The sequence below is a fragment of the Drosophila obscura genome, unplaced genomic scaffold (genome assembly GCF_018151105.1).
Source record: "Drosophila obscura isolate BZ-5 IFL unplaced genomic scaffold, ASM1815110v1 contig_37, whole genome shotgun sequence".
In the NCBI taxonomy this organism is placed as follows: Eukaryota; Metazoa; Arthropoda; class Insecta; order Diptera; family Drosophilidae; genus Drosophila; species Drosophila obscura.
The window spans coordinates 1700458-1723684 of NW_024542825.1; the positions used below are offsets into that span (position 1 = coordinate 1700458).

A 23227-nucleotide genomic window follows, 5' to 3' on the forward strand; every position below is an offset into this window, starting at 1 on the left:
CAAATATAAACTTACTTATTTATTTTTTAGAGTGTTAGGACTTTTATTATTTATTTCAAAACCGAAATTTTAAGGAATAATCCAATAATTTTCCTTCCAACAATTTTATTATTGTCCCGACAATCATTGCAAGTACTCATAGCATGAATCACAGACTGGAGAGTTCCATTGCAATCAGCTGCCAATCACTTTCTTCTGAATCACATTTTTGTTTCAAGAGCTATTTGCTGTCTGGGCACTGGGCCCTGGCACTGCTACACTGCCAATTAATAAATTAGTAATTAAAATGCAACCAAAGACTTGGCAAATTGAATGAGTGAGTGAGAGGACTGTCTGGGCGGGGATATGGCCATAATGGATATGGCTCGGCGATTCGACGTAGCAGCAGCAGACGCCTTGACGCTCCATTAATTTCCCATTAATTTTCCTCACGCGCGAAAATGCGAAATTAATTTATTTACTTTGCCTAATTATTGTTTTGTCGGCGAGAAAGAGAGGGAGAGGGAGACATGCACACAGAGCTGTATAAAGAATCGAAATAGAGACATGCATTTGTCATGGACAGCAGCCAAACAACAACAACAACAACAACAACAGAAAAACAGAACAAGAAAATAAATTAAAATTAAATAAATAAAATTGTTTGCACCGATGCGATGCGAAGCGACGCGACAACGATGCAAGATGCGGGCAGCAAGCGCATCGAAAAATACAAATTAAATGAGAATTTTTGCAATGTTTTTCGGTAAATGTATTATACCCTGTAGGCTGCGAGACTTGAGGTATGATGTGCAGGCACTAGGAAATGTAATATTTATGGGTTAGATAATACAGAAATAAATGGGAAACGGAAGGTAAAAATATTTGTTTAGCATTTCCTCAAGTTTTTGACATTCTAAAAGTTTGCATCAAAAGCGCTTGGCTCCTAGCATTGATCGTGTCCCAAAGCCAGCCAAAATATGTAATCTACATACATTCTCTTATTATATAATTTAAATCGTAGTCTGCTCCATAGAGTAACACAGTGTCGTCTCCATGGTGGACTAGCTCACAGTCTTAGTGAGAGACTTCTCCTTCCCCCCAATTCCTTTATGTTTATTTTGATATCTACTATTTGTATATTGCATTGCCTTGCGATCGCTCAATTTGTCATTGCCAAAATGGTTTCCGCACAGGGTGCATTGTGCATATACTACTATGATATGTCTCTGTGTCTATGAAATAAAATTCAATGGCATAAGACATAAATCAATAGGGAAATTACATTTTCTTAAAATTTCCTGTTGGGGGGGAAGTGCATTGAGAAATTTGTTTCAAAAAAGGTAAATGGAGGCCAGTGTTGGATTTTTGTGGATTTATTTTTAACAATTTAAAGATTTATTTTTATGGCTATTACGGATTGTGGAGTGGGGCAATAATTGCGAGTCATTAAACAATTTGCGAAACATTGCTACTACATATTACAACTGTTTAAATATTTTATGACTCTCTCTCTCTCTCTCTGCTTCCTGGCCTGGCTCGTTGTTGTTTGGTTGTTTATTGCACATTTTGTGTGCTTGAGGAATGCCTATTTATTTCTATTTTAGGTATGGTCAGGTTTGTTTTTTCTATCTATAAATGGAAAAACGAACAGCGTTCTTCCGATGGGAATCTTTTAATGCTTTGTTGCGTCTTAAATGGGGATTCCATTTGAAGGTTTTCTCATTGCTGAGCAGGAAGAATATTTAGATGACGGAAGAGGATAAGGAAATAAGTAGAACGAGGGAAATGCTCTGTTTTATCTTTATGATTTACAATTACATATACATATGCCACTAATCATACAAAAAGGTTATTTTTTATCAGAAGCAAACTTTTATAAGGCTTTCTCATCGATTTTTCAAGCCCATAGAGATCTAGAAGATCTTAAAGGAGTAACATTGCTTAATCAATATTTTGCCAATATAAATTTGATTAAAAAAGATAATTATAAAATATAAAAAAAAATATATATGACAAGAATGTCATAAATGTCAAAACGATACCAAAGTTTACGTATTTAATGACATAATCTTTTAGACAGGCAATATTTTCGTTATCGCATTGTCAAATAAATCAATAAATAATATATTACTCAATTTTCTGCTTTCCCTAGAAAGACTATTCATTAAAATTTTGGGGAGTATTTTTCTTTAAAAAAGATTGAAATATTAAAAAAAAGGACATGGATATTTGCCTCTATTTTCCTCCTGTTTTACCGTATACCCAAAATTAGGAAATATATTTCAAAAACTTCTACTGTACGTGAATATTATATAAACATAAACAAAAACAGCGACAGAATGCTATATTTAAACATATATTTTACGCTTCCCGGAAATGTTGCAAAAACGAAATCTTTATTTTTTTTTCGTTGCGTATTTATCAATTGGGGAAATTAAATTTTGCTTCATTGCTGCACGCTCGTATTTATTTATTTTTGTTCTTTCTTTCTTTCTTTTTTGCTTTCCTCTTATCAGCATTGTGTGATAAGCGACAGCCAGCACCAGGCAGGCCATCGATTATGCTTGTCTTACGTGAATTACCCTCCCCAGTACATACAATATACAGTATATAAAATTAAGTAGTAGACTGAGGCTTTAAACACGAACAAAAAAAAAGAATGTGCAAAAAATATATGTAATCGAATTTTGTGGTTGTCAGTTGGCGCCAAGGCGCTTAGGCGAAATCGTATACTATAGAACGGCAACCGTGTGTGGCAGAGATATCTATCAGAAGGGGCGTGTGTTGTAGTACAACCCCCAGAATGCCACAGCGGGGTAGGGAGATGTAGTGCCAATTCTCTTTCGCTTGGCAGAATATGTGCATTACCCTTACTAGTTCAGGTATATAAGGCAGAAGAAATTGTTTTCGATTTATGTGACTCTAGAGGTCTGCATTCCTCTTCAGATTATGGTGGTAACCTATTCACATTATCTATATAAAAACATCTGGATTTTGGACAATAAAAATCTAGAAAAATTAAATAAGTAATGAAGATTTTTGTGATTTTTTATAGATATCCATAAAATATGAATTACTAATTTTAATTTTTTAATTTTAATTTTTAATTAAATAATTTTCCTATTGCACAAAGTAGGGCACCTTTTAGTTCGTTAGATCCGCGCTTAAGCGCTTTTTCCTCTTTCCTATTTTTTTTTTCTATTCTCCTTTTTTTCTGTGATTGACAGCAACAACAAAGCGAAGTGGACAAAAAACAAGAAATAAATAAATTAAACAATTTTCAAAACATTTAAAAATAGTGCGCAAATTGCTATTTTTAATAGAGCGAAAGAGATGGTGATAGTGAGAGCGGCTGAGCGGTAGATCGGGTGGGAGGGACAGAGCAACAATGCATGACAAAAACAAAACAAAATGCGACAATCAGTAAAGCTCTGAAAGAGACACAGAACGAGAGAGAGAGAGAGAGATCGACAGTTAGTTCTTTGCTCTCATTTCCCCTGCTTATCACTTGCTGCGGCGCTCTTTAGCTTACCCACCCACTTTCCCCCCCGCTCTAGCAAGTCTTTTCTGCCTTTTGCACACGTGAGTAATTCTCTCTCTGTGTCGCTCCCTCTCATTCTTTATCTGTTTCTTTGCCACCTTTTGCACATTTGTACGTCTTCTAATTGCATTCTATCGTTCCGTCTGTTTTGTTTTGTTATTGTTATTGCTTCTGCCACCATACTTCCCCATGCTCATTCTCATTCTTTCGCTCTCCGCTCCACACCCTTGTTTGGTTGTTGTTGTTGTTATTGATCGCTTTTGTGCATTTGCATTGCACATTATCGCCTTGTTTGTATTTGTTGCCGTTTTTCGCTGCTACTGCGTCTGCAACAAAAACGAAAACGAAAACAGAGAATGAGACTGAGACGGAGACAGAGAGAGAAACAGCAGCAGCTGAAGCGTCAGCAGAGGCAGAGCCAGCGAGACTACGACTGCGCCTAAAACGGCGACAACAACAAAAATGCAAACACATTTTCTTTATTGCGTTTCGGTTTTATCGCTTTTTTGCGAACAAAATTTATTTTAAATTATATAAATTTTTTTGCGGAATTTTTTAACCGATTTTGAATATGCGAAACTATTAACAGAAAGCAAGCAGTTTCCATGTGGATGGTGGAATGTAATTCAGAGTCCACATGGGATTTTTTCCAATTTACGGCACACTGGCGCCAGCTAGTGTAAATACCTAGCAGCTCGCCGATTTAGCAGAGATACAAACCAAATTGTCAGCAGCTCGCAATTGAACTGCTTGCATACACCATCTAGCGGGTTTTACGCGAAGTATAAGTGTGGAAAAGCAAGTAGTTGAACGATTTGAAAGCAGTTTTTTGACGTTGTGGAACCAACTGAAATTCAAATGAAAGTAACATTTGAAAGATGTTGAAAGTTCATTTAAACTACATGAAATATTACTAAACTACCGATCAAATACCTTACATTTAGACAATAAACATAATTTTCAATTATTCACAATTTATGAAATTAACTAATAAATTTCCCCTCTCTTTTATTTCCAGGTAAGCAAAATGAATCCAATGTCGCCCGACCTATACGTTATCTATGTGTGTGTAAGTACTATGTCAACCCTTTCCCCACCGCCCCATCAAAGAAACATTATTTCACCTTCAATCTCTCTATCTCTATCGCTCAATTTGTCGCTGTCCCCCACTCTGTACATGCATCTTAATAATTTATTCCATGAATCGCCAACTAACTTGTAAATAAAACTAGCCTAGTAACAAAAATCCATAAATAATTATTAGTTTTAGTTGTATCCGCATGACAACAGGTCTCACAATATTTCGCTGAAAAAAAGGGTTTAAAGTTTATGGTGGTAGGAGTCTTATCATGAAAACAAAATACATAGTTTTAGCGAGTAGAGACAGCTGTCAGACTTTTTGAAGTGATTTTATATCATATCTCTGTGCTGACTAAAATTTGTTCAACGTTTTACCAGGACCGGAAACGTTGCCGCAGATAGCAGCATCCGACAGGAACTTTTATCATTCTTAAATGGAATTTTTACCTTCACATTTTGATGCGTTGTTAACTTTTTAATGCATCAGTTAAATGCAACTTTAGATTTGTTTGACTAGAGGATTTAAATCCAGCTAACATGCTCAAAAAATCCACATATTTCTTAGCTATTATTCGGTTAAAATTTGATACAACATGGACCGCTTTATAATCAAGATTTCATTGAATTTTCTAGAGTTCTCGATGCTAGTTAATTTTTTCTATGTGAGCCCTAGTTTATTGTCTAGTATTTGTAATCCTAAGAGATTAGAATTTAAATTCCAGTGTCCAGTTTCATGCGGATATAAACGTATTTCTACACATAAGTTTAAGTATTTGTTGTCTCTTTGCTCTCTCTCTCTCTCTCTCTCTCTGTCTATTTCTCCTCCTCTCTATCTGTCGCTGTCTCTTTCTACTTATGCCATTCTTATGCAATCCTTTCTGCTGTCCTTTCAAGCTAATTGTGCTGTCAAATCAAAGTCCCACAGAAACCAGCGAAATCCGAAGCGAACCAAAAACCCGAAAACATTGAACAGATCAGATTACGTAAATAGAAATAAATGAAAAACAATTGGCAAATAAATTTTGGGCTTTGCCGCGCGCGGTAAAAGTGGCCAAAAAGCAGCAGCGAGCATCGAGCATCGTTGAGCGATGAAAATTCGCCGATAAACTGCGAAAACAAAACGGTAAAGCGATTAATTTACCGCGTTGGCACCCCCCCACCTGCCCCCGATACACTCCTTTTCCCTATCTATCTGTATCTTTGAGAGCTGACTGCAAATTTCTTTTCAACATTTTTTTTTTATTTATTTTTTGTTTGTTGTCTTATCTGCGATCGCAGTTTTCGTGGGGCTCCCGTTTTGGCCTAACACTCGCTCCCGCTCTCTCCAGCTGCTGCCGATTTGCCTTGGCTTAGCAGCTCCATTCACCTAATTTTTCTCCTGCAACAACAACAACAACAACAACAACAACAGATTTTCTTGTGTACTCTGACAGACGAAGGAGTATTCAAGTTTCTAATGAACAAAAATCCAATGTGATTTTTTAAGTTTAACTAGAAGTCCGATAACATTGAATCAACGGTGGAAAAGCAACAACAATAATAGTAATAAAAACTGCTATAAGCGAATCTTGAATCAGGCACATGGGATGTATGTTGTTTTTTTCTTTCACTTGTGTGTCTTGGTAGCATTTGGCAACCGCTCGCTGCAAGGGTATACAACAAAATATCATGCTCCAAAATGTTTGTAATTTTCATGTGTTTTCGCTTTTCTTTTTGTTTTGAAAACTTTTATTTCCTTGTTGGCTGTTTTAGTTGTTGTTTTGAGACGACATACTGAACAGCAGTAGCAGCAGCAGCAGCAACAGCAACAAAGAGTGCAAAACACAATGCCACATGGCTGAAAAGTTGCAAGGAAGCGCGGAGGAGGTGGTTGAGGGGGGCCTTTGGGGAGCGTGGAATAGTTGCATGTAATGTGCATTTAATTTGTTGTTGCCTTAACAATGCAGCAGCAGAGTGTGGCACACTGCAGTGGCAGCCACAACACACACACGAGAAAACACTCTGCTGCATTGACTCACAATTTTCCATAGTTTTCAAAAAGTTTTTTATACGTTGTTTTTTTTCCCACATTTTGTTGTTCATTTTATGCTAATTTTTCCCCATTGTTGTTGTTATGTAAGAGATGTAAAGAGAAAGAAAGGATGATGACAATACAGTATCCAGTGATGAAAGGATGACACTGGACTTTGTGGGGGGGATATCCCCAGAGGATGACTCTGGCAAAACTGTGGGAAAAAGTCAAGGAAGGAAATGCTTGGATTTAAGTTGAGTGGCAGGAAGGAAGGAAAGTCGCTAATTGTTGTTCAATGAAATTAGACAAATTTGACAGATAAGGCAAGACAAGGGCTTAAGGATATGATCATTAATTAATTAATTAATTATATTATAGTTATATTATATTATATATATGTTTTATTATAGTTATAGTTAGGATGACTTGATAGATATTTTATTGGAAAAGCTGAACCATATCTGTGATATATATGAAATATATTACCCGAGTGCTCAAAACCTTTTTAAGCTTCAAAATACCCCTAACCAGTGTGACCACACTTCTGCATAGTGTCGAGTTTAATTCAAATTCCTGTTCCTCCTCCTCTTCTAACATTTCCGTTCTACTTGTTACAGTTCTTGCCCTCGAAAGGCTACATTTTTTTTTTTTTTTTTTGCATTGTGTTGCACATTAAAAAGTTTGCTGCAACTTGAAATTAAAAATTAAAATGGTAGCAGAACACAAAAAAAAAAACAAACACACAGAAAATGCGAAAATGTAAAACTTCCAGAAGAAAAACTTTTGCTGCAGTCACAAAACGGAAAACCACAAAAACCCAAAATTCAGGGGAATAAAAATTACTTTAGCGGATGATCCGCAAAGAGGAAGAGCAGGGAAGAGGAGGGAACAAACAAAAAGTGCAGTTTGTTTGCTTTTGTGGCTGGGCTGCAGCTGTTTATATACACTTGCAAGATGGTATCATGATTCTAAGGAAAGGTTTGCAGAATGCAGAATTACAGCTGAAATGTATGTTATTAAAATGGGATTTTGAATGCCTTCGGGGGGTGCTGTTGTAATACTAATATGTGTGATAATCCCAACCAACAATCAAATCATCCAACGGGTAGAGCCACCGTACGAATAATCCAACTGAAAGGGCATTAAAAGCTTCGGCTGCTGCTCCATGCAAGGAATATAGAATGCGTTGCGGTGTTGTTGCTTTACTCTGCAGACGCACAGCTTCGTCTGCTGGTTGTGGGTGTTGTTGTTGTCACATTATTTGCTCTTCTTATCGGCTGCGCTGTGCCTTTCTGTTGTTGCTCTACGGCGCATAATTCAAGGCATCAAAGTACAACAAGGTGTGCCAATGCCAGAGGGCTGGGCTGCCTTAGTTGCCTGGTTACACTTTCGTTTTCTCTGCTTTGCTGTGGAGGAGGGAGACAGATTCCCCGCTTGTGCAAGTAACTCGAGTAGATTAACTCAGCTCCCCTGCCCACACCTTCGCCTTTGCTGCCTGGCTTCAGTTGTTGATTCATTTCTTGCATTTCTCTTTCTCTCTCTTCCTTCGGTTTAGTCTTGTAATTGTTGTTGCTTTGCTTTTGTGCTAGTTGCGGGAGCTCTAGCCAGCTTCTGCCAGTGGCGTTCGTGAGGAGGGTTAAGGTTTAAACCCCTCATTTGTTAACACCCCAGACTGCTACTTATGCGCCTTTTTCTTGGTGTTTAATCTGCCCTCTTTAGCACAGAACTGTTTTGTATTAAAGAGCATGTCCCCCCTCTAACAAATCCCAGCTACGCTCCTGCTTCTTGTTGTTCTAGTTGCTGCTGCTGCTGCTCTCTCTCCCTCTCTCTCTGCTGTTAGTGCTGCTATTTTGTCATTACTCTCTTGTCGCTCATACCCGGATATGTGACTTAAAGAAGACCTGGATAAAAACATACCATCAAATCTGAAGAAGAAGAAGTCTTTCTGTGGGCTGCAGAAAATCGCAAAGTTGTCGCAAAATCCCCATTTAGCTTCTGGTGGCCCCCAAGGGGACCCACCCCCCGCCCCCGCCTTTCTCCATGCCTTGTTGCATTTAATTTATGCGTTCAATTTTTGGTCGAATATCATTTGGAGGCTGGCTGGCTGGCAAATAAGGAAGAAGAGTAGACCAAAATGAAGTTGTGTTGTCGTCACTCTGTGGGGCACACACAGATCAAAGTGGAGTGCAGAGGAAATGTGTGTGGCTGAAGCATATTTCAAGGAAATTAATTGGCTGTTCTAAGTGCCTGCTTCTGCTTCTGCTCATCCCACTGAATGTGCAACAAAGTAATTGACAATTTTCATGATGTTTTTTTCTTTGCTTTTTGCTTTTTTCTTTTTGCTATTTTTCATTTTCAACGCATAAATTGCATGGGACATGCCACATCCATCATCTGCCACAGCAGTAGCACACTGGCAGCAGTTGATGGTTGCACTCTCCCTCAGTGGGTTGTTTTTTGATGAGAATTGGAGCGCATCGACACGTTGCTGCAAATGTTGCATAATCTACTCAATTTCCCTGTTTTTTTTCTGTGCTGGAAATTAAGTGGAAATAGCCTCGGATTATGAGCTGGAGATTGAATGAAGTTTGCAAGCTTTGATATGATTTTCGGTTGAGAAATTCTGATTTTATGAATGATTTATGGAATATTTGAATCAAATATTATGTCTAATAATTTATTATTACCACTAGAACTATGTATAAACATCATTTAATGATCTTTTCAGTTCAAATAAATTCAAGTCAAAATTCTTTAACAAATCAAAAATTGGAGCAAAAATTGGAAAAATTATCAATTTCCCATTGGTCATTCCCAATCAATCCCCCAATCAGACCCCACACGATCACAGTTCACTTTTAAATCACGACTTGATCACTGAACCATAAAGCAACATACAAATCGACTTCAGTTGCTTGCCACAACCCTTCCTTCCTCCCAACCCACCCCAGCTCCCAAAACAAAAATGTAAACAAAAAATATATTTTAATTTTGAAAAATTGGAAAAACAAAATTCTAAATCTATAAAAAAAATATATTAAATATACATATATCTTCTATGGCTTCTTCCACTTCTTATACTTCCAATTTTTTTTTTCTATTTTTTTACCCTTTTTTGTTTGCGCGCCTTTTGCAACACTGTTTAATGGCAAACCAAAAAAAAAAAAAACAAAGACCCAGCTTTATGCCACCCGCCTCAAACGCCAGCCTGCCGGGCAACAGCAATCGGAAGAGGGCCCTTAGCAATCCCCATATAGGAGGACCCCACGATGGACCCCATCGACTGAACCCAAATCTGTATTACTATAACAAATCGCAGTCGGGTCGCAGTTCGTTCTGTGTGGATGAGTCGCTGTGGCCGACGATTGTGGGGGCAAGCGACACGAATTTATATACCAATATGCCCAGTGCCAGTGGCAATGCCGATGAGGACTTTGAGGAGGCCATCGATCAGTTCTCGCCAACGATATACAATCAGAGGGCGAGTCGATCCATACCCATACCGAATAGTGCCGGCAACAGTCCACAGCATCATCCGCAGCAGCAACAACAGCAGCCGAGAATCGGCTCGTCGGGCGTCAACTATGTGTCGGCGTTCAGTGCCAGTCCCTCGATCTATGCCCATCCCTACTCGCCGTTCTATGCCAGCTCGCCGGACACAACTCTATCCTCACCCGTCCATACAGCCGGACACCCAGGCAAACATCCTCCAAGCGCTTCAACTGCTGCTGCTGCTGCCGCATCCCGCATATCCTTCAGCTATGATCCTGCCCTGCAGCGATTGCAAGTTCCCTTATGCCGAGCGACGTTCCCGTTCGCCGCTGGAATGTGCCACAGTTTTTGCGGCTGTGGCTGCAGCTGCCACAGCATCCGCATCTGCTTCCGGTTCCATCTTGGGGGATACCAAAAAACCCGCTGGAGTCAACAGGTCGGTGCTGGTTGACTCTTTTCCTCCTTTCTGGTTGCGGGTTCTGTTTTCTATGTCTTCCATGTTTCTGTAACTGTCTTTCTTTATCTATATCTGTATTCTACTATCTGTATGTGTCTCTCTTGCTATCTTGGATGTTTTCTAACTGCTTTTCGCTTGTGGGATGCTGCACGTTGCTTTGTGTCTGTGTGTGTTTTGGGCTGACTTACATACATGTTGCACGATATCCCATAAATATTCCATTGTATAAAACCCCTTACTAAAGCCCATCGTAGAACTTTTCTTTGATGTCAGATTTCGTTGAAAGATTCTACAAAAATAATTGTACTAAAAAATATATTTTCTTGACACTATAAATGGATACACACCTTTCAGCATGATTTAACATTGATTTTTTGATGGTGAAATGTTTTTTAAATTAAACTTAAATAATAGAAAAGATTCAACAACAACAAAATGCACAAAATTAAATAAAAATATATTACAAACAAAAATATATAAATTAAATAAAAATATATTACAAACAAAAATATATAAATTAAATAAAAATAAGTACAAACAAAAATATAAATTAAATAAAAACAAATAAATAAAAAAATTTTAAAATGTATAATATAGAATTTAATAAACGGAAATTAAATTTTTATATTTGAATAAAAAACTAATACAAAAATATTAAAAAGTTAAAAGTGTTAAGTTAAAATATATATTTTTTTGATTCCTTCCTTAATACATATTATTAAATTTACATGTACAAAAATACAATTTTTGGTTTCATGACTTCGACTACAGTGTCGTCGAAATCCAAACTATACCAAATTATGGATGCGCCACACTTTCAGCGTACCGTGCATAAGCCCATCACACCATCATTAAGTATTATTTTTAATCTCGAAGTTTTCTTCATTTCCATTCAGCCACATTAATGACTCGCTGATTTCTGATGCCCTTCTATTTCAAAATGATTTAATCTTCAGCCCGGCTTCAAGCCTCAATCGTGTTGCGTCATCCGTCAGGTGATTCATGAAGCAATCTCAAAATGCATCCTTTCCGTGGGCCAAAGCAATTTATAAGCGAGTCGCAGAAAGCCCTTAAGGTCTTCCTCTTTTTATTTCCCCTTTTGCTTAATTATAAATACAAAATCCAATCTGTCCGAAGGCAGGACGTTCGCTCTCCCTCCCACTTCCCCTTTTATATGTGTGTGTGTGTGTGTGTGTGTGTGTGTGTACCCTTGCTCTCCACGAACTATTCAATCAACATTCAACGCATTTAAAAGTTTGTGCGAATTTTGCTTTGGATCGGAATCGGGTTTGGGTTTGCGTTTGCGGGTTTGTGGTTTTTGGCATGGGAATGATGTCATACCTAAACTTGACTTCTCTTGTAATTCTTTCGCTTTCGTGTTTCGTGCATTTATTCGCTGATGTTCCCACCCAATGATGATGATGATGCGTTAGCATTTGTTGCCTCATAAGCAATAAAAAAGCAATTTCTTTAGGTGGCCACAACGCAATTTCTGGCCCCTCCACAAAGGCGAGGCTTTGTTAAGAAATGGCGCATTATATTTAGGCCTCCAAAAGACAGACAATTCCATAAGTTTGGTGAGTCGCAAAATATTTATATAAATGGCAAAAAAAAGTTCTCCAAAGGAATTTGAAGTTGGTGTGAAAATAAATAGAGGAAAAAGCTCATTGCTCGATTCACGTGACTCACTTCACTCACTGAATCACTTGAAAAGTTCAGAGGCAAAAAAAAATAATATTTAATTTACGCCATAAATGGAAATAGAAGTACATCGTACTTGATATGGTTTCCAATGCTGCTGTAGAAAACCCAATCAATTCGATGATTAATTAGGAAATGCCTGTGCTTAGTTTTTGCAGCAGAGTCTTCAATTGGAGTTGTTTCGGAACAATTTAGCTATTGGTTGAGGCACTTTATAGGCAGATAATTCGCAGACAAATTGTGGCTTGCATTTGTTATCTTATGGGGAGTTCGTTATTTCTTATCTAAGGAGAAGAAAGTTTACAAAATGAATCATCGATGTTTGTGCATTCTACTTTTTGACTTGAGTCTTATTTATATGATCTTATTGGTATTTCCCCTAAATATGTAGACTAAATCAGTTAATCTCAGTGTAATTTTTGATAAAAAAAAAAAATTAGAACCATAATCGTGGGACACATATTTCCCATACATTATATGGGCAGAGCAAGTAGTTTTCCTTTTCCATATGGCTCAGAACTATTGAGATGGTTGTTTTATAGATGGTATAGTAAGGTTGAGAATGCTGTGAAAACACTGATTGTAAAATCTAGAATTCATTTACTTATGCATTTATTTTATCTAATTAATTAGTTTCTCTATCTATAAAAACCATATTAAATTTGGATGGTTTCAATTAGAAAAATATTCCAATCTAAAGGGTATAATTCTTTGTAGATCTGCCAAACAGTAACAGTATTTGTACTAAATATTTTTGTCTTATCAAAAATATATGCAGCTTAAGCCGGAATATTTAATTTAAACCAAGGAATCCCTCTCACTTATCTTACTTATTCAGAAACCACAAGCACCATTTTCTGTACCCAAATTATTTGACTTAAATTCCAGTCCTGATAAACCAAACCACCCAGCAGCAGAAGTACAGTCCCAAGCAAAAATATCGCCAGCTCTTCTTTTATCTCTCTTTATTCCCTCATCTGCAAAGATGCAATGCAAATGCACTCAAATAAAAACAAAAAACAAAACAAAATAAAAATGCCAAATATGTTTGGCTGCATAAGAAGCAGGAGAGAAGATGTTTGACTGGCTTCCAGTTCCAAGGCTTATCTAAGGGAAACACTCACTCAAGTTCAAGGTCAACAATCCGGGAGAGAACTCTGGACTCACTCTGCAGCTCCTTTATTTTCATTTATTTTTCGAAGGGAGGAATGAAATGGAATGGACTCCACCACGACTCCTCAAACCAATTAGAATTTCAATTAGGCATCATCTCCCAAGAACTTTGGCTTTATCTCACTCAAACAGAGTGAGGCAGAGAGAGAGGGAGAGAAATGTACAACATTTTGTGTGTGTTTGGTTCCTCCCTCTTTATAGTGGGGGGGGTCTTTTTCGTCTCCGTCTCCGTTCCCGCTCCACCCATAAAATAAAAGTGAGCTCTCGATTCATTGTCGACGTTTGTGGCGGCTGCGGATGATGTCAGCATTTATTTTTGGCACAAAATGCTTGCAGCCCAGCAGACCAAAACACAATGCCCAAAAAAAAAAAACCAAAACAAAATGCCCCAAAACAAAACAAAAAAAAAAAAGAAGAAAAAGAGCAAGCAAAAACCGAACCAAAAAAGCCGCAAAACATGCCAAAAATAATATTTAAGTAAAGAAAAATAACAAAAAAAAAAAAGGAAGAAAGGAAGGCCAAAGGCTTTGCACCCGAAGCTTTAGATACCCTTTGAAGATGGATCGTCTTTGATTTTGTATGGCTGTGAAATAAATAATAGAATCTACAGGTGGCGGGTGTTTTGTTTTGAATATCTTGAGAATCAAACCTGATAAAGATTGAATCGAGATGAGTTTTAGAAAATTTGTTTATCAATTGCTAATAAAGCAACAGTATTATTTAATGATTTAATACAAAAATTAGCTGAAGTTTGGTAAATGCATATATGAGATCTGAGATATGAGATATATGTGGACCGATTGTTCCCATAGTAGCCATAAAATATAGTGTTCAGATCATGGCAGTAATTGCCTAAGGTTTCAGTGGGATTTTCTTCAAACTAAGTGACTATTTTGCATAAAAAACACTTAAAAAAAAAGAGATGCACACGCGGCATGACATTAGCATACCCAATATGTATTCAGTTTCTATACATTCATTTGTTCATTGTAAAACACCCTGAAAAGGGTATATACCCACAGTGAACACACCACAAAAAACAATTATCTTATGGAAATGGCTTAGGCCGGGGCCATTGTTGAGGCGAGAGTCTTTTTATGGCCAAGTGTAATGGATGTTGGCTAAGAAGGAGATCTCTCTTGAGGCAGATTCTTCTTGTTTACTTTTGAACCGTCTGGCATGAAGATTTCTCTCTCTCTCTCCTTCGCTCATTGTGTTTGCTTTGGCCACTCGAGATGAGGGGGAGAAGTAGGGGGTAGGAGGTAGGTGGAGGCATTCTTGTGGCACACTTCATCTTCATCTCTGAGATCATTCTTCGTCGCATCGCCCACTTTTGCCTGCAAAAAAAATAACCTCTTTTTTTTCGATAAGTATATCTTGTCAAGTCATTTCAAATTATTGCCTACTCGATCGAGAATTTGTGGCTTTAATATTTATTTTTATTTTGCTTCATACATACATACATACATATGTACATACATAATTTATTGATTGCTGATTGTTGTCTGGGTTTTTGTGCATATGTATATATTTTGTAACAATTTGAACCAAATATTTATATTTTTAACACAATGCAAAAGCCTGTTACTTAAACCTTTGAGATGTTAACTAACTAAAATAAATATTCTCTGATTTGCAGGTATGTCAAAATTATTTTAAAAACTCCTTGTGGGATTGTGGGGTAAGTTATGAAAGATCTATAAAATATAATTAAAATTTTCAAATGAGAAAAGTTCATATTTTGTGCAGTGTAGGGCTAACATTACTGCATACGTTGTACACATTTTTTTATCAGCAAACGCACATGCACATTTAGATAGAGACAATATGACTCGGTTATAAATACATGTCGTGCGTCATGTGGCAGCACTCATCGGTTGGTTGCATTTCTGCCAGGGATGCGCGCCTGACGCAAGCTACGGCTTACAAGTCAATGCCTGCTATTAATAAATATATTTATATCCCTGATTTAAACTCTGAATAAAAAAGAGTTTTAAATTTATACACCATAACCTAAGAAGTAAAATTCAATATCTCTCCCTAGATATCCTTCAAGGGGATTCCCTAAAACTCTACCAAAAAAAATAAGCATAAAAGTTTTAATGAAAATCATTTTTAATCGCCATGAACAATTATTATCCAATCAAGTGGCAAAATCTTTCGCAATCTGTACGTTGCCATAAAAGAGGTTTCAAAAATTTAAAATTCCAAGCGTTACATTGCAAAATCATCTCTCAAAAATTAAATTCACGAAAATCATGCCCAAAAAAGCGAAATAAATTTTGTGCAAATGTCATTGAGCATTGGTTTTTTTATTTAATTTTTTTTTTTTAATTTTGCGACAGTCCCCAATTAAATAGACATCAATCAACTTAAACTTAAGTCAAGATGCGCTTAAAAAAATTAAAATTAAATTATTATGCTCGAGTTTATGGCTTAGGCTTAGCAAATCCATGGTCCCTGGCCCTTTCCAGACAGTTCATGAACTATAATAACCATAAATTGAGTGCAAAAGGAAGTTGAAAAGGAAGAACCTTAACTGTTGAAGCACACCAGCACACACTAATCGAAGTGATTACATTAGCATTAGCATTAGCAATAGGAATAGACATAGACATGGCAAACAGCAGCGTTGACATGTTCACAGAGAGGGAGGGAGAGACATCAAGCCATAGAGAATGACAGACAACGAGAGCTGAATGTCGACGCCATAATGTCTGGCACCACAACGTTCGTTCGTTCGCTCGTTCGTTCGTTCGTTCGTTCACTGGAAATCATTAATTTTGCACTCTATCCCCCACCCACTCACACAAAACCCAACTATCGTGGTGAGGCATAGGCAAACCCTCAGAGCTATAGATACATTTTGCTTTCCTTTATTTTACGTTTGCATTGCATTGCAATGTGCGGCAAATTACATTTAAATGGCTGCCACTTAAAGTGTCTATTGTATGAGCCACAAAGGCAGGGCAAAAAGGGTGGGAATGCACTGACTAACGACACGTGTGCCCCAATGCCATATTTTATTAAAGTGGAAGCTCCCATTACAACGAGGGAGGGTTCATCAAACAAAGACATTTTAATAATATATTTGCCGAAGCACAAGACTAAAAATCTAGGCTGTCTTTTCGCTCTCTAAATTCCATGTCTGCTGTGGGTTAAAATGCTACAAGAGAGTGGCTTTGCGCTGCTCAAAAGCCACACGACGAGTAAACTTTGTGCTTGCAAAAAACTGTGTTGCCTTGATGAATTTATTCTTCCTCGTTACTCCCATTTTCTCATATTATTAAATAAATAAAAATGTAACTACAATTTCTGCTGGATTACACCAACTAAAAGATCTTCCCTCTCTATATATCTATTCACTTAGATGGCCATATACTTTGATATGCATCGTGTGCGGCATGTCAAATTTCAGTTTTATTGCGGTTTCTTTGCGGCTTTGCCGCTTGTCCGCTTCGTTGAACGTTTCTGGCTTTTAATTACTTTAATTACCGCGCTTTCACGTATTGGCATTGTGTTTCCCCCAGAATATTTCTAGATGAGAAATGATTGCATAAACCCACTGTGTGCTCAATTAAAAGAATAACGAGACGTGCCTGCATCATCTGGTTAGATTCCGATTGAACTTTAGCATCAGTTGATAGCGATCCGACAGCTGCGACTTTGTATGCAGCTCAGAACTATCAAATCAGATTTAAGACTTAGGGTAGAGGTGCTCTACGGAAGGTGTGGGCTGAAAAACTGCTCTGAATTATAATGCGAACTGTCAAAGTAGCTGCTAGATTACTCAAAGTCTGTTTGCTTTAGGGTGTGTGGTTTCAAGATCATGTCATGGATGATCATGGATGTTTGGATAGACTGATGACTGTTAAGATGACTCTTTTTATTAAAAAATATATAAAGATATTTAGATGGATTCGTCCATGTCTCTGGTTACCATTACCATTCGATAAATTTTCCTTTATCAATATTTTCGATTCCCGCCAATAAATAAAAGATTTCTCTCATCGTTAGGAATAGCCAGATTTCAGTCCTCTCTTTTTTTTTTTTTAATTAATGAATGGTACCTACAGCCTCAAAAACCATTTATAAGTCTCCCCAAAAGTTTGACCGCTTGTTGGTTTTAGACATTTCATTTTGTTGACCGCAGCAAAAGCTACAATTTTAATTATTTTTGCTGCCAGTCCAAAGCGGAGGTTGAGTGCCCAAACAGCCAGACACGTGGCAAAAATATTTAACAGAAGCCGCGACCAAGCACAGTCACATGGAAAAGAAAATTCTGTTCTGGCCATTTAGCTGCGTTTATTTGGTCAGGCTAATGAGCCGTCAACAGAGGGGGGTTTTGGGTGTTTGGGTGCCGGAAGGTGAGACACAGTTTAAGCAACCCTTGGGGAGGAAGCCAACCCACACAAAAAAAGAGCAACAACCATGGCTGGAATCATTAGTTGCCACAAACAAAACAAAAGAAACCCAAGACATGGTGAGCGGCAGGGGTAAAGAGCAGCTGACAACTAAATTTTCTAGAGTACTTAAGTTCATTATGGTTTCGGGTTACAAACACCACCCACAGTCCAAGACGGGTGGCTAATAACGTGGCAGACATGCTGGCGACGCAAACGGCAAACAAAACGGACGGCAACAAACTGTTGACAGACAGACAAGTTTTCACTGTATTGTTTTTATTTTTTTTGCATAATCAAAGGAAATTCTTATGAAACTTCCGGGCTATGCAATTTTAATGGTTGCGACATGGCGAACAGTATGGATAAACTTGCTTTAATTTATGGCAATTATAATGCAAAAACGTGAAGAGTGAAAGAAAAGGCTACGCTGTTCAGTTATTCGATACACTTTCTGTTGATTGCAAGTCTCGGCTTGGTATAGTTTTCATGACAAAACTGACCTTAAAGCGATAATTATTGTATTTATGTATTTTTAATAATTTAGGAAAAGTTACCCTGATCGTTATGCAGGGACCCCAAAGCAAAGCAGGTCATTGTATGCCCTCCAGTCATCCACACCATCCACAGCAGCAGCAACCCAACCAACCAACCTCCATGACAAGCCCAAAATGCCCGCCAAAGAAATAGAAAAGAAAAGTGTTGCCGCCCATTTCGAATAATTGCATAGGCAATTCCAAGACATACAAAACAAAACAAAAAAAAAGTGCAACAATCCCACCACCAGGAGGCAATTGAATACTTCAAAGCAACTGCTGCAACAAAAAGCAACTGCAACTGCAACCGCAACCGCAATAAAAAGAAAAGAAACAACAAAAAGAAAACGTGGAAATGTGGAAAACAACGCTGAAATTATGATTAGTTGTAACTTGATTTTAGCCAGCCTGCGCCTGCGGCTGTCCATTTTCTCTGCCATTTTGCATTTAATTATGTGCGAAATTTTGTGATTTTATTGCCAGCCATGAATAATACTTTGAGCAAAAAAACCAAACAAAAAACACGTAAGAACGAGCCAGTGTGGTACTACGAATGTGGGATACCCTATAAAAGGGAATGCACTCTAAAAATTAGTGGGAAAATACATTTAACTGGAAATAAATCGTATTCTAAGAGTATGATCATCTGCTGGATGCCTAAACTCTGCTTTTTGTGCCTGTCTCCGTTACCTTGCTGGCCGTTATTCTTGTACATTTTCCTATTCTATTGCTGTACTCGCATGGAAGAGTGAGAGAGAGTAACTGGTGTTAGAAAGAAACAGTCTCAGTGTCAAGGGAAAGGGAAAAACCCCTAATAATACAATATACCCTGGCACACTCTCATTAGTACAGGGTAAAATCGTATAACAAAAATTATAATATCTGAGAACGTGCCGCCTCAGTTTCGGTTCAGTTCGGTTCGGTTCGCTTTCAGCTCATTCAATATGTATTCCGCTATTGTTGTTGCAGAAATTAGAGCAATGAACTGTGGCCCGGCCCGGCCCGGCCTGGCCAGCGTTGACTTGTGTCTCGGAGGCCGGAACTACGAGTTCATAGTGCCCATTGCGGGATGCAAATGCAAATGCAGAAAAAGCTAAAAGGCAGCCCAAGGCACACACACACAGGCACAGATATCAGTGTGTGGCAACACAGTAACCGACCGACCGATTCAACAGCACGAGAAATTGTAAACATTCAAAATTTATACTCGTAGTAGGGCCCTGGTCCCTGGCCCAGGCAACAATTGCAGTCCTTCTGCTGACCCACAAAAAGGTCTCGTTCCGTTTCGTTTTGGAGGTGATTGCACTCCTGTTGCACCCACCTGGTCCTAGTCCTAGTCATAACCACGACGTACACGTCCACCCCAATACCTTCATTACAAAAATTGCCTGCTAGGCTCCAGACACGCGATGTGCCTTGAATGTGTCTTTGCCGAGAGCACTTTTCCACGAATTGTTGCCTTTGGCTTTTAATTTTCCCAGACACACACACGCCACACCACACACCCCAAAGAGTCACTCAAAGTTTCCGAAAAAGTGAAGCAAAACTACGGGAATTTGGCAGTTGGCTTTACCCAGTCATCAATGGGTCAACATTTGTGCGCCTTTCGTATTCGTTGGTTAAACATCAACCAAGTCAAAATATTTGCTCGTTTGCACAAGAAGCAATTGGTATGTGACCAAAACAAAAGACAGCGCTAATTGGTTGACTAGAAGAGCGAGGGGACTATCATATACTAGGGTGAGAGGGCTTTGTTTGACACATATACACATGTGTTCGATTAGCTCTCAATAGTTATTAGGGCTTTGGGTAGAAGCGAAAGACACCTTTGCATTTGGTAAGTCAACTTGTAGAACTGTAAAATAATTATTCTACCATAATTTTATCGTATATCACTTCCCTTGGCTTGGATGGATCTTTCACACATACGCAACGCACAGATGCACACATACAAATCAGCTGAGGAAGCTTTACTTGATTCTTAAGCAAAGCTTTGGCAAGCTCACCAATACAATTACATTGCCCTCCAAGCATAAGTAAATTAAGTAGATTCTTCTGCGCCCTGTGAGATGTTGCTCCGTTTGCTAATGAGGTTCAGTGACATCATCAGCACGCACTCAAATCCCCCAATTGCTGAGAAGAGAAAACTTCTCTTGTTTACTGACAAACGAAATATGAAAAATAAATCTTTACAAATTAACCGCAAGCAAAGATCTGGACTGTCGCTGTCTTGTTTTTGTTTGATTTAAATTGTATGTATTTATGTTTGTGCTTAATTAATTTCCATGACTGATTTGAGCAACTCTTTTGTTTCTTTTATTATTTATTTTTACAATTTTAACGCGCTGACGCACGTCGAGTGAGGGACCCCCGAAGGGGGTATACGTAAAAAAAGACAAACTACACGTGTAATTATTTTACACTTTTATTTTTGTGACCAAACTTTCACTTTTTTTTTTTGTTTTTAGCAAGTACGTGAGGAATTAGACTTTAATTGCTTAGAGGAAGGTTGCCTTAACTTTAAAGCAAAGTTTCTTAGTCAGATTTAATTTATCAGAAAGTCGCCTGCCCAAAAATAAACCTCTTTTATGAGGTACATAGCTCCTTTGGAGTAATAGAATATTAAAGCTACCTACATTAATTGGGCTAAGTCATGTCCCAAATTAGCTTTCCTTTGCTTATCGCTCAATAGATACGACAAAGGTATTGATAACTGACTGGCCTATACTTTATCAATGTGTTTATATATGACAGTTGTCCGATTTCGAAAAACCTTTGCTTTTGGAGTGTGAGGGGAGTGAGTGTGATAGATTGATAAAGCTGATTGAGCAACCTTTGATCGAAGAGCGGTAGTTGAGTAATTATTTTGATAAACTTTTTTAATGCAATTAATGAAAATTATAGAGTGGAAGTGTGTCCTTATCTACACGTATTTTTTGCAATATTCATAACCAGCGATTTGTTGTTAGATTTTCTTCAACCCCATAAACCCTCTGAATTTTACTTCTAGGGTATTTACAATCTTTTTGTGGAACTTATAAATCCCAAAGCATTGTTTTCGCGCTGTTTCTTCTGCTTGCTTCTTGTTTGTTTATTAACAATGTGTCGGATTACCGTCCGGACCAGTAGAGCGAATCAACGCTTGCTTTAAACTGGTTTTCAAAAGGCTAAATGAATTAAAATTAACCAAAGAATTATGTATTCCAAAGGCAATAACTTTTAAGCGTGTTTCCCTCGGCCCCCCACCCATTAAAAATATAATTTTGTATGCCTTAAAAGTTTATTTTCAAACTTAATGCATAATTAAAGGTACGGCTATATACATATTAGGTACAAGTAAGCTCTTAAACTACATTTCAATCACAATTCACTCAATAAAAAAAACAAGAAACAAAAAAAAACAAGAAACAAAAACTAAAAACAATCAAAGCACATTTTTATAGGAATATTTGGGTGACAAAGTAAGCAAATTCTTTTGTTCATTTTCATGCTGATGATGCGGGCACATTGCCAAAAGATGTTGCAATTTGTGTGGCCTGGCCCATCCACACATCCATTTGGGTCAATCTACATTCTGGTGGCTGCTCCGCTTCGCTCCTCTTTTGTTGTCTCTCTGTCTAGAGTACAGTCATGGCGATAAGCATGAGGGCGACGAGTATCAGCCAAGGGCAGATGAACATCAGGCAGGCGACTTCAAACATGTTTGCTGCTGGTTCTGCTTCTCTTTCCCTTCGTGATGATTTTTAGGGGTTGCTGCTGCTGCCCCTTTGTTGGGTTCTGCTGCTGTTGTTCTGCTGTTGGCCTCAATTAGATCTCTTTTGGGGGCAGACAACTGTTGCTTTGCTGCTGCTTGATGGAGGACTCTACCGTATTCCGTTTTATATTTCAATGGTCTCTGGATCTGCTGCCATAACACCACAACACAAACAGTAAGCAAAACTCGATGCGAGACTCCACTCCACTCTCAAAGGCAAAGGCAATTGCAACTCAAACTCTCAACACACAACAGGTACGACGTTCGGTGTCGCACTGAGCGTACCTTCCATTCGTGTTGGACGAATGTCGTTCGGGCCTGTTGGGTGGTTTGTTGTTGTTGCTGCTGCTGCTGCTGCTGCTGGCTGTTTCGTGTTCGTTTGTTCGGTTCGTGTGTGTGTCGTTTTGTTGCTTCGGTTCGGCTCTTTGTTGTCGTTTTGTGCCGGTTTAGCTTTTATCTGCCGTTTGTTTTTGTTGTTCCTCTTGTTACTGCTCTCTCGCGTGTGCTCTCTTACTCTCCCGCTCTACCTGGTTAGCTCTCTCTCACTTGTTTAGTTGATCGCTTTACGCTCTCTCTTGGAAATCAAGCTTTTGTGTGGCTTTTGGCGCGCTTTCGAGAGCTTCTTGTGTTAATTGCATTGCATTTCAATTTTACTGAACCCCGCCCCACCCCGTCTCTCACGCCCCAAAAAGGTATTCCGTCACTTCTGCATCCATCTTATTTCCATTTTGTTTGCTTTTGCTGTTGAAACTCTTATCAATGCACTGTGGGCTATCAATTCTAACCTCTTTGCTCAGGTGAGCTTTTGCGCCATACCTCCTTGCGTCCACGTGGTACACTGGGTACACTTGTGTGTGCTCTGTATGAGAGAGTTTGAGATAAATACACAAACAAAGGTTAGAGTTGGGGTGGGGGATATTGAAGCTTTATTTATTGAATTTATTTATTGAATAAATTTGTAGGAAAACTTTGGGTCAGTAAAGTTGGGGGGACTTTACATTCAGATCAGATTTATTCTTTATCTTTTTCCCGTTCGAATTTGTATAGTAAGATAAGGTATTCTCTCTTGTATGCGTAATCTGCACTTAATACAAGAT

The 23227-nt window shown here is 38.2% G+C and overlaps 1 protein-coding gene across 1 annotated transcript in view; it reads left to right on the forward strand.

Annotated features, from left to right (window-relative positions):
• LOC111073484 (protein bunched, class 1/class 3/D/E isoforms) overlaps positions 1-23227 on the forward strand; it is a 105516-nt gene that overhangs the window by 20338 nt on the left and 61951 nt on the right. The window lies entirely within an intron of this gene.